We start from the raw sequence: 13,254 nt of genomic DNA on the forward strand, positions 1-13,254 counted from the left end.
ATGTTGTTTAATGTTGTTACCCTAAATGAGTTCATTTTTGTGCCAGCTAAATACTGCTCTGATTGCAATTAAAATACGATTTTCAATAGCACCAAATTCGACTATTTGTTTGGCTATTTGTTAGTATTTGTTAGTAGCTATAGCTCACTACTTCTTCTCACTATTTCTTCTAGCTCAGTACTTCTCACTACTTCTATTTTAAGTTATGAAAAGCATGTTTTTGACACACTACAATTTCAAAGTAGCTTCTTCAACACTGTGTTTATTTCTCGATAAAAAATCAGGACACTGATTCAGACTTGCTACCGAACTGATATCAATTTGCACAAGCACTAATATTAAACCCTGACAGCCCTGCAATTTATAGAGAGATGGCCTTGTGTACAATCTAATTCCTAAATCCCAGTTTGCAAGCCAGCCAGCTGACATCTATGTCCTGTATGTACTCGTAACGGATGGATTTATGAGATTACCTGGTCCACTGTTTGTCACTTACTGACAGGCCTGCATATGATTCATATAGAGAAAACACGTACATTCTCTTTTGTTATCGAAGAGGAGGTTGAAATGTAAACGACAGACTGTATTCGACCACCAGGTCTTAATAGGTTACTTAGTAACTCAATAATCACACTTTATATAGCTTGACCTGATGTACATCTGAATTGACTCAGTGCAATCTCTGTCCATGCAGAGCCGCTCTTCTGAGACTGTCCATCTGAGGCTGAAAATGAGAGTGCTGATAATCGTCCTCCTCCTGACCACAAGCTTCTTTCAAATCTCACAATGTGTGCAGGTTACGGTAAGTCAGAATTGGCCCGTTCTCACAAACCGCTCTCACTTTGTGAGGCTGGATTGAATTGGGAGTTTGTTTGGGGAAAGATATTACTAGCTTGATTGTAGAACTGCAATCTCAAAGCGTTTCTGTATTTGATAAATATAGGCGTCTTGTGGGAGTATATATTGAACCTTCATTTATAATAACTAAATCTGGATTTTCCTTCTATGTAACAGATAACATTAGGGCAACTTTCAAATTGTGACAAAATACTGACACAATACTACGCTGAAAAAAAAATTGAAGAAACTATTTTCACTCAGAAATTGCTGGTTATTTTACAAAGAAATGACAAGTAACACACTGAATTAATATTTTCTTGTAAAACATACTCCAATAATCTTTGGTTTATTTAAAAAGTCAAAGAATCCTTTTTCAGTTTTTACATTGTCATATCCTTCATAATATTCACATTGTGTGTGAACAGGTGAATCTGACAAAAATATGACAAAATTCTATTTTGCATAAAGAAAATTACTTTTTTTAGACAATTATGATTGGAATTTATGGTAACACTTTAGGTTCGGGACCAGTTCTCACTATAAGTTGTTTATTAGCATGCATTGTACTAGCATATTGGCTGTTTATTAGTACTTATAAAGCACATATTGTAGAAATTTTCTTCTTAAATCAAGTCTTTTAAATATTTATTCTTGCATGAAGGTCAGACAATACAGCAATGAGCTCCGTATATGTGTGACAAAAATAAGTGAGCATGCTTCTCTACTTTTATACCCTTTGGCCCATTGTTTTCCAATGGTTGTCTCCCTAATACTATAAATAGCTAAGAAAGCGTGATAAACACTTGGTATGTCTCATTCCTCATGTAGTGTCTAACCCAAAATTCAAGATGGTATCCTGTTCTTCCTAAGCATGCGAGAACAAGCAGGTCATCGTGACATCTCCTCATATTCAGACAGAAGCAAGCCTCGTAGATCTTTTGGTTGGAAAAGACCCAGATACATTCTTGAAAGATTTGTTAGATTTATCTTAGCGTATAAATAAGCTGACTAAGACTAGATCAATATTATTTTTTCAATGTTCAGCATACATTTGGACGATTTCTCTGTGGATATCAATTGAACTTGACATTGATGGAAAATTATTTGATGTTCCTCTTTTTAACTATTTATGAATGGCTGGATTTTGGTTCGGTGTATAATTCAGATTCAGACTTTCAATATCAATCAATGTAAATGGTGGCTAATGCTCTTCACTCTCAGTACCTCCCTTTAAAAGAGACCCTGGCTGTCTGCAAGGTAATCATCTTAGGTGGTCTGTATCCAAATATCTTTCAGTTTAATTGTGTAGTAAAAAAAAGTCTCTCCTTTTATGACTAGTTTATGGCAGACTCATGTGGGGAAAATGCTACCGTTCAAACGTTTATATATTTTGTTATTGTTTTATTCAACAATGGTGCATTAAATTGATCAAATGTGACAGTAAAGACATGTTTCAAAAGATTTGTATTTTTTAAATAAATGCTGTTCTTTTGAACTGCATTTGTCAAAGAATCCTGAAAAAAAATCACAGTTTTACACAAAAATAGTAAGCCACAGTTTAATTGTGTAGTAAAAAAAAGTCTCTCCTTTTATGACTAGTTTATGGCAGACTCATGTGGGGAAAATGCCTTTGCAGTGTAGAGTAATAATTCAAATCTTAGCTTCTTATTGGATGTCTGTTTTATAGGACAGTGGGTACAGTTTCTCCCTGGAGGCAGTGAAGACCCTGAGAAAGCTTATGGAGACTGACACGAGTACAAACCCGCGACAGACCTACGGCGATGCAGCGTCCCTATGTGCCGACCCTGACCTGCCAGGAGAGTTCAGAGTGCTGTGCGGAAAAGATGATGCTGACAAAGTCTTCCAGCGTCTGGGTTGGTGTGCTGTAAAATCATTGATAAATATAGACATTTGAGATAGTGGCTTGAAACTTGAATACAATACAATAGTTGCCTTCACAGGAATAAATTATATTTTAAAATATATTATATAGAAAATAGTTATTTTTACAGTGCTGCGCATTAAAAACAATCACACACGATTCTGTTGAGCTTATGAATGCAATGACCAATCAGAGGCGTTCAGATGAGTCATCGCTGAAACGCCGGTGTTTTGTTCAGTGCGTGCTCTCTCCGACTAAATTCTGCTCTCTCTCTCTCTCTCTCTCTCTCTCATCAGAAACAACAAAAGTGCATACGATGTAAGCAAGATATTTATTTCACAGTGTAGACAGCATCATTTATTATAATGGGAGTTTTAGAGAGTGCTTGAACTCTGGCTAAGTCAGTGATGTTCTTTGATAAAGTAAACGTTCTTGCTCTCTTTCTGTACACTGAAAGTGTTATAATTAGTAACTTACAAAGTATTTGTTAAATTCACGTTAAAAGACAACGTCAATCGTATTAAAAAATATTTTATGACATGACATTTTTTTTTTTTTTGCGTAGTTAACAACTAACAAGATCTATAAAGGTGCAAAATGCATTTACTTACACATATTTGAGAATCAAAATATTTCATGATATAGTTAACATGTTTGGGAATATTTAATAAAATAGGAAAAAATATATAAAACCTAAACCTACATACAGCGCTATCATGGCTGTTATGTGACCAGTCACGTGACCAGTGTTGGGCAGTAACTAGTAACTAGTAACATCGTTACTGTAATAATATTACTTTTTGCAGTAACTAGTAGTGTAACTAATTACTAATAAGAACTATTAATGAGATTAATACAGTTAGTTCTCTGTATCTTCCACATAAAATTCACAGTTACTTCTCTGTATCTCTTCACGCCCAACTTCTGTGGGGCGTGAAGAAAAAGTAATGTAACTAGTAGTGTAACTAATTACTGTTGCCGGAAATTAATAAGTAAAGTAACAATATTACTTCTGAAATGAGTAACTAGTAATGAGTAATATATTACATTCTTTGAGTAACTAGCCCAACAATGCACGTGACAAGCATGACGAGGCCTCCCAACCCCTCGTGCCCCCTCAAAAATAAACCTGGTTTTCTCAGATATTAAGTTCTGAACCAAACACTAGAATGCTTGTTTTTGTCTTTCAGAAGGACAACATTAAACGTGTGGTAGTGAAAGAATGGAAGTGTGTTCCTCTGGTCAGTGCAACAGTCAACAAGATTTGTCATAGGCATGTGTGACACACACACACAAATCTTTAAACCGAACACAGTTGTACTGCCATTCTTTTCCCAGCTGTGTCATAAGGCTGCATTAATGGGCAGCCTTATTTTCCTGTCAGTCTCCCATGCACTCATTTCCTTTCTCCACCGGTGGCAGTTAGACAGCAGCGGAGGGTGTAATCACCTTAACTGCGATACTGCAGCTGCCATTACGGCTCTGGCAGTGGGCCTGATCAAAAAACTGACGGCTGATAATATTTCTCTAGTCTTGATGCATCATGCATTTCTTCGTCCCACTCTGCTTTTGTAATTCTTACTAGTGATCATTTAGTTTAAAAAAATACACTAAAACATTAATATTACAAATTATTATTAGCCTACAAGTGAAAATAAATGTTTCTATTTTGATAATTTAAAAAAAATAATAATTTATTCCTGGCAAAGCTGAATTTTCAGCATCATTACTCCAGTCTTCAGTATCACATGATCCTTCAGAAATCATTATAACATGCTGATTGGCTGCTTTTTTTCCCAGAATTTTTTGATGAATAGAAAGTTTAAATTAACATCATTTATTTGAAATAGTATTTTTGTAACATTACAAATGTCTTTACAGCACTGTCACTTTTGATCAATTTAATGCATCCTTGCTGAATAAAATTTATTTATTTAAAATAAATCTTAATGACCCTAATATTTTAAATGGTAGTGTAGATTAAAAGTCAGTGATGTCAAAATGAACTCAAACATTTCTCATCAAATAGGTTCATAATCAAATCATTTGCGCTATTATGCTAGTCATGCTAGCTCTAGAATCTTACTGTGTGGCAGCAAATTGTTTCTTGTTGTGTGTCAATTTTTATGTCTCCTAAGGAGAAACAAGTGTCAAGTTGATACATTTAGTTTAAAAAAATACACTAAAACATTAATATTATAAATTATTATTAGCCTACAAGTGAAAATAAATGTTTCTATTTTGATAATTAAAAAAAAATAATAATTTATTCCTGGCAAAGCTGAATTTTCAGCATCATTACTCCAGTCTTCAGTATCACATGATCCTTCAGAAATCATTATAACATGTTGATTGGGTGCTTTTTTTCCCAGAATTTTTTGATGAATAGAAAGTTTAAATTAACATCATTTATTTGAAATAGTATTTTTGTAACATTACAAATGTCTTTACAGCACTGTCACTTTTGATCAATTTAATGCATCCTTGCTGAATAAAATTTATTTATTTAAAATAAATCTTAATGACCCTAATATTTTAAATGGTAGTGTAGATTAAAAGTCAGTGATGTCAAAATGAACTCAAACATTTCTCATCAAATAGGTTCATAATCAAATCATTTGCGCTATTATGCTAGTCATGCTAGCTCTAGAATCTTACTGTGTGGCAGCAAATTGTTTCTTGTTGTGTGTCAATTTTTATGTCTCCTAAGGAGAAACAAGTGTCAAGTTGATATTTAAAAGAAATATAACTCCATTAGGTGTCATGAGCTTTGAAAGAGCAACCTCTAAGCAGTAAAACTGTACTTTAGGGAGGCAGATAGAGATCTCTCTTTGTAAACATGGCCCCTCTCTGTAATGGGCCATATCTTTTATTGCCATCTTATAAACACTAGTCTGTTTTATTTGCTGAATGTGAGAGCACTCCAAAAGTTTTCAGATTGGATAAGTCGCGTTATTATAAGCAAACATAATACAGGGTCATTAGACATTAAAGACTGACCTTTTTAATGCTCTGTCAACAGTGAATATCATCAGTCCTATAGACCCCTGTGAGATCTGCGCCAATGTGGCCTGCACCGGCTGTTAGAGCGGACACACTCCCAGCATCACAGCGTTCATATTCATCAGTGCCATCATACGTGCATCTATCTACAGAACAGCGAGTAAAATATAACAGGGTAAAACACATATTGCTCATTGAATTTTACACAATGAGAAAAATATGTTTTGAAGTGTGTTTCATAAAATGTTTGGGTCACATAGTACAGAATGATCTTACAGAATGAAATTCGGAAACAGAATTTGGTTTTGAATGGAGATACTGCCACCTAGTGAATCTAAAAACATTTTATATTACATATACTGTACCTTAGAAAATGATACATTTCTATGTATTCAGACTCAGAGTGCAAAATCTTGCTGGGTTGTAGCTAGTATTCTGGGCCTCCTGACTATATATTCTACAGGACCATAAAATTAAGAATTATACATATTTTTGTTATTGTTTTTCACTCATATTTGGGCGTTTATTATTTGATGATTTGTAAAATATAAACTAAAATAAAATAAATAAAATAAAATGGTTGTGGGACCTGTTGGACCCTAGAAGGATTCCCAATTGCTACAGCCCTATGAAAAGGTATAACTTTCTGGAAAGTATTCTGGATTATGTAAAATAATTGTTCATTTACAGTATATTATAGCCCTTTGAAGCATATTTTATCTTATATATCTTTCAAAACCAATTTTAGCTGCTTTGTAAAAAATCTCACAGCTGTTAACAATAATTTAATTAAAGATTTGAATAAAAACACTGAACATTAAACTTTGAATATATTCTATATCCATTTCATTTCAACAATGATTATTATTATGTTTATAATGATAATAATAATAATAAGCTGCACCCAATGCATTTACCTTTTTCTTACACTAGAGGACAGCACTGCCTCAAATAATGTTTTGGTCTTTCATTGATGTCCAGCACTATGGGATATTAGATGCAGGTGTTCCATGGTGTTACTATTGTGTGAAAGCGGTGTTTGAACGACGACTTGAGCTGTAGGTTATGAACACCTGTTGGACCCTAGAAGGATTCCCAATTGCTACAGCCCTATGAAAAGGTATAACTTTCTGGAAAGTATTCTGGATTATGTAAAATAATTGTTCATTTATAGTATATTATAGCCCTTTGAAGTTAGCATATTTTATCTTATATATCTTTCAAAACCAATTGTATCTGCTTTGTAAAAAATCTCACAGCTGTTAACAATAATTTAATTAAAGATTTGAATAAAAACACTGAACATTAAACTTTGAATATATTCTATATCCATTTCATTTCAACAATGATTATTATTATGTTTATAATGATAATAATAATAATAATAAGCTGCACCCAATGCATTTACCTTTTTCTTACACTAGAGGACAGCACTGCCTCAAATAATGTTTTGGTCTTTCATTGATGTCCAGCACTATGGGATATTAGATGCAGGTGTTCCATGGTGTTACTATTGTGTGAAAGCGGTGTTTGAACGACGACTTGAGCTGTAGGTTATGAACACATAATACTTGGCTGGACAGAGATGCCACAGCTCTTTGGTATCCATGTAAGCTAAATGTGTACTTGATAATAGACGTACTATATATTTGTTTTCACATGTCATGATCTCAGTGTTTATCGAAAAAACATTTGCATAAACAAATCTGCACCGCACAATTCATAACCAACTAATAAGAAACATGTGCTCAGAAACACATTTCACTTGTGAAGAATGAACATGTGTTTGTTCAAAGTGTCTAAAAATGGTGTTTGACTAAATGTATTGACTATGAGTGTATGTATTGACAACCCATCAGTCTGCAGTTTACAGCTCACATCAGATCAACAGAATCAAGCAACGTTTCCTGTCCAAAAGCATCAAGCATCAAGCATTTTTTCTTCACAAGCACAAAATGAGTGTAGATAATCCCACATAGAATACTAACAGCTAAAGTGTTGTTTTGAGAGCCAGTTATGTAAGGATATCAAAGTGGTGTCTGCGTAGGGAGCAGAGCCTGTTTGTATTTTATTGTAATATTTTTTTGATTTGGTTTCCATATTCAACAGATCTCTCCTTCTGGGATCATAAAGGAGAATCTGTGCAATCCTTGTCCATAATCGGAGGCTTTTTCAGTGTTTCTACGCTTAAAAAAAACAAGGAAATTAACACATTGAATTAAACATGAAATTTTATAATCTGAAATAGTATTTTCTCGTTAAACTTTCTTCAGTAATCATTATTTACAGTGTAGATGCTTACTTTAATAAATTTACAGAGGGGGTTCCTGGATGAGAAGTTACTTAAAGATATCCTTTCGCTCAAATATATCCAGCATGTTCAAATACACAATGATGTACCGTTGTTGTGCCCATTTTCGACCCCCTGCCAAATTATTACCCCTCTCGTTGAAATCGCTATCTGATTGCCAAATCCTAACCCCTCTCCCACAACTAACCCTAAACCTACCAATACTAGGGGGGTAATAATCTGGCAGGGGTCAGAATTGGGCACAACACCGTAGCCAAACCTCGTTGTGTCCATCTCAGTGGGTGGTGTATTCTGAAATGGGTCCTTTGAACTGTTGCTTAAACTTGACTTGTTGTGATTTTGGAATAATCTAACCCAGAACAACATATGCATACAAACAAGCCAGGCAAATTACTTTTACGGTAAAATAATACATAAAAAAAAAAACTAAACATAAGTCAGCAGGTAGGCTGTGATAACATGCAGTTCCTGAAATCTGACAACAAAATCCCAAGAAATCACATACTCGTGCTCGTCTTGTTCAACACACTTCTGTTTGTTATTTTTGACAATGGCATTGGACATGGGCATGCTGATGGTGACAACTGAGTTGGGAAAATGTCCTGGGTATTACTGAAACCCAGGGTGGTGTTGACAGATGGAGACTGTGTTTAGGCTTCTATTATTTCTGTTGCTGTTACTCGTTTATTCTCATCTTTTGTGCTGTGCTCTCTTTGCCATGTTGTATTTGCTAAGCACTTTATATTGAACTTCTTGTGCGAGGTGTTATTTTACTGCTGTTTGGTAGATTGATGTATTCATCCCCTCCCACACAAGCCCTTCAATATATTTTCCTCACTGAGCCTTTCAGTGACTCAGTTGGAAGACCAGATTGTTATTTTTTTGATGAAATGGGTGACACTACGTGTTTGAAAAAGGTGAGGGGTTTTTGTCATCTTTTCTCATAGCCCCACCCACAATTAAATCTCATTGGTCCAAAATTCAGCTCATATAGCAGTACCAAAGATGGTCTTATTATTTGGAGACACCAGGGTCTGTGTATATACCATTGAAGAATGTGTAATGGTCACATGTGCCTTGATAACCAATCACCTTACAGCCTTGACATCACTGAATTTCTGTTAGAGTTATGCAACAGTCAATCACTGTTTACAGATACCATAGAAATTAATGAGAAGAGCTGTAATCGGAATCACATTTTTTGTGACTTCTCTTAGAAAAAAAAATTTCCATGTAAACTCTAAAAATAGATAAATCCAAAATGAATGTTTAATGGAAAACATGTTGAAGGTTAGCCGATAGGCTGCCGATTCATTAAATAAGCTATGAAAGCACTTTAATAAGTGTAGTGAAGCCTCTCCTCCATTGAATTCCATTAAAAAAACTGACGTTGGTCTCTTTCTCTGAGTACCACACTCTAACAGTATTTATTTTATTTTTATTTTTGCTAACCTTGGAGGCTTGCCTTAAAACGGCTTTGGCGGTACATTGAGGTACATCAAAGATCAAATGTGTTCAGATTGGCTGTGATTGACACTGTTCTGATTTCTAAAAACTGGTTGATAATCCAATTTTTTCAATCTGTTATTATTATTATTAAATAAAATGTATGTCTGTTTCTATCTTTGTTCATTGCTAAGATTTAACTCAGTATACCGTATGCACACAGTATACAGTCTGTTGTGTTGAGTTTATCTGTGTTGCGTTGTGTTGTGTTGTGTTTGCTGAACTGAATTGACCCTTATTTTCTAGCAGGCCTACTCTTTGAAAATATCAAACAGAAAAAAAAAATCCAAAGTGGCAAGATTCTATTAATGTACTTGCTGAGGAAAGAACATAGTGTATAAACAGCTATTTGAAAAAGTTACAGAGTTTGTCCTCCAAAATATTTATCAAAATATGTTAAAAGTCAATAGGGTCCAGTGTTGTTTGAACCCCTATGGTTTCTATAATATCTTCAGGCTCATTGGAAAAATGTGCCTGTGGTGATATTTCTGCTAAATGATTTTATGTTTGCTCCTTGCAAGTTTCGCAACACTTTCAAAGTGAAATATCCGGTCAGTGGCGCTAAAAGGCTAATGCTCTAATTTTAATGAACCTAATCGATAGTGTTAATTTTAAAAAAGGGAGATAAAAAACACATTTGCTGAAGCATGCCATTTTAGCTTGCTTCTATATGTCTTTGCGCTTTTTTCGTTTTATTGTGACACATACCCAAGCAATATGCATCACAGGTGCAGTGCTGTACCACATGAGCTACCAAGCAGCTTTACTGTGTAAGAAAGAAATTTTCCTGCATATGGAGATGGTTATGTGATGTAAACATCAAAATGCATTAGTTTACAAACCATACACTATGGTAAAAGTGTTTTGCGTTCATAACATAGTATTATGCAAGGAACCATGCAAAAAAAATTATTAATCAGTAATCTTCCTCTGTAATTAAAATTTGAAAAGGAATAAAGGTTGTTGCCATTGTACTGCTTCTAGTATTCACTTCAGCTGGAAACGGCAGTGAATTGCATTATGTACGAGTTTTCAAATATGTATGTAGAGGCACGTTTCAGGTTGTTCCTTTGTGTTCCAAAAGAGAAAGAAAGAATTGGAATTTTAATTTTGGGTGCACGGTCCCTTTAAACAATAGTGCTATTGTTGTAACTGCACTTCACATGAGTTGAATTAATTAATGTGAATGTATTAACGTTGCACTGAAATTTCATAAAATAAAGCTTCCATGACTGAATAATACCAAGTAGAGTAACCTGCAGCTCTTGGACAAAGATACTATAATGAAGTCTGGCCTAATATCCTCTTTAATTGGGTACATTATCCTGTGTGGCAGTCGTTCAATGGGCATCATTCAGGTTCACCAGCCAGGTTAATTGGATGTTAACAGAATTATGCAATGCATTTGAAACAAAGACAGTCAACGTCAATCAGAGAGGCTGTTTGTTAGGCATTCTGTAATATGATTAACTGCCAACTGATGAAAAACAGTGTTTACGATAGGCATCATCGTTGTTGGAAGGATGTTATGACAGAGATGATGAAAACCCAGACTCTACAAAAGGCACTTTGAGAGATTTTGGTCTGGTCTTATGTGTCAGCATTCCAGATGAGTATTTTATCATAAACGAGAAATGTCTCATCTTTTCCACCTAATCATGTCAACATTTGTGTGTACAAAGACAGAGCATTGATCTGCCCCACCCGCAGAGATTCTCTTACCAGGAAAATGCAACCTTCCGTCTTCATAAAAATATTTTATGCTGTAGATAAATGTAATTTAATAAGAAGATAATATTTCAAATGTTATGTCCTCCCTGCCCCAAATGGTTTCAAACTTGTACATTGAGCTTGCACTTCAAATTTATAAATGTGACAGAATTCTTGACTTTGATATAGACGACCATAAATTGAATGATCATGTATTGTCACAATCTGACCATGATTCTTTGTTAATGACTTAACTGTGAAGGACAAGTTGATGTAAAAGATTTGTCTTAGATGTCATTATGATCTTTAAGGCCCTACTTTGTAATGTAATGTCAAAGCCCCCAGGTTCTTTTGGTATAAATGTGTAAGGAGAGAAAGACTTGGCACCATTTCATATAGCATTTGGGGGGATGGTAGTCAGCTTCAGTCTCAGTGAGTGCTTGCAGCTGTTATGGGCTCACAGTGAAGGCTGAGAGAATGATGCTTGTGTAAATGCAGAGTAGACTTGGTCTCCATCCTGACTTCTGAGTATTTCTGTGAGTCATGACACTTTTCATGAGGGTGTGGTAACTGATATTATACCGACTGGGTTTTCTGAAGGGCTAAGGCTAAGAAACAGAAATTCAGCAGACCTGCATCCCATTCTGACTGGAGAGGACGGGTGGAAATTTTGACAATTGATTTTTTAATGTGCTAAATCAGTGGTTTTCAATTCCAGTACTCGTGGGTCGCAACCCCCGCTCTGTATATTTTGTATGTATCTCTTATCACTTCAGACGTTTGTTCTATATGACCATGAGTGCCCTGCGAAGTGAACTTCACAGGTTATTCCGCCATGACTCCAGTTCGAAGGGAGAGTATATGTTCCTATTCCAGGGGTCCTCAACTATGGACCTTGAGATCCACTTTCCTGTAGAGATTAGTTCCAACCTGGATTAAACATACCTACCTGCAACTTTGTAGTGATCCTGAAGACCTTGATTAGCTTGTTCAGGTGTGTTTGATTAGGGTTGGAGCTAAACTCTGCAGGAAAGTGCATCAAGTGGACCTTGAGAGTTAAGGATCCCTGTTCTATTCAAAGGGCATTAAAGTGTGCAGGACGTGAAATAAAATTTTATTTATTTACAGGGGTATATTATGTCACACTTCACACTTCTCTAGTAAGTTTCGTCTGTGTGTAAAGAGGCTGTAGGCCATGGCATAGTGTAAATCCGTGAATGAATGTTCCGAAGTGAAGTAAATTTCAACGAATTTCCCGTTTTACATGTTATAGTACATGGGCTAGTTCGATTAATGGCACACCGTCATTACGCCCCCACGTGACACCATCCAACGTCCCCTCCGGAATTTCACATATAAACATATAGTTCGTCTTCGTGATGATGCCTTGTACAGTTTTGGGTGTTTCATTTTTAATTTTATGAAAGATTCAAATGCAGTTAATTATTTGTACGTGCAGACGACGGTGGTGTTGAAGCTCTTTTATTTGCCGTCAAACGGTTGACCACTGCCGTGTGTGTATCCTGTCGCAAAATGCGGCGAAAAGTCTTGCACGACGGTAATAATGTGATTAAGGTGTTTACATGTCTATACCGCACTTCAGTAATGCGACTAAAATAGGAATACTCCACAATGTCTTAATTCGATTTCTGTTTACTTCGATTATGACTTTAGCCGGATTAAGGTAATCAAAAATCTCTGTTTACATGGTAGATTCTTAATCAGAGTATTGTCTTAATCGTATTAAAATCGGAGTATTGTTGTCCATGTAAACGTACTGATTTGAGTAGGCCTTATCATTGGGTGAATTTTTGCCTATTTTATGAATACTGTGAATTCGGCCATATTACTTTGTTCACATGCTGTTTTTCGCCTACTTTTTCAAACGCAGCATTCCATTCATGAAGAAACAAGTCTTTATGAGTGAGACATTGAATCAATTGCTTAACCGATTCATTCAAGAACAATGGTTCATTCATGATTGCCACGCTTGATGGTTGTT

The sequence above is a fragment of the Sinocyclocheilus rhinocerous genome, unplaced genomic scaffold, assembly GCF_001515625.1.
Source record: "Sinocyclocheilus rhinocerous isolate Xijiao unplaced genomic scaffold, SAMN03320098_v1.1 scaffold889, whole genome shotgun sequence".
In the NCBI taxonomy this organism is placed as follows: domain Eukaryota; kingdom Metazoa; phylum Chordata; class Actinopteri; order Cypriniformes; family Cyprinidae; genus Sinocyclocheilus; species Sinocyclocheilus rhinocerous.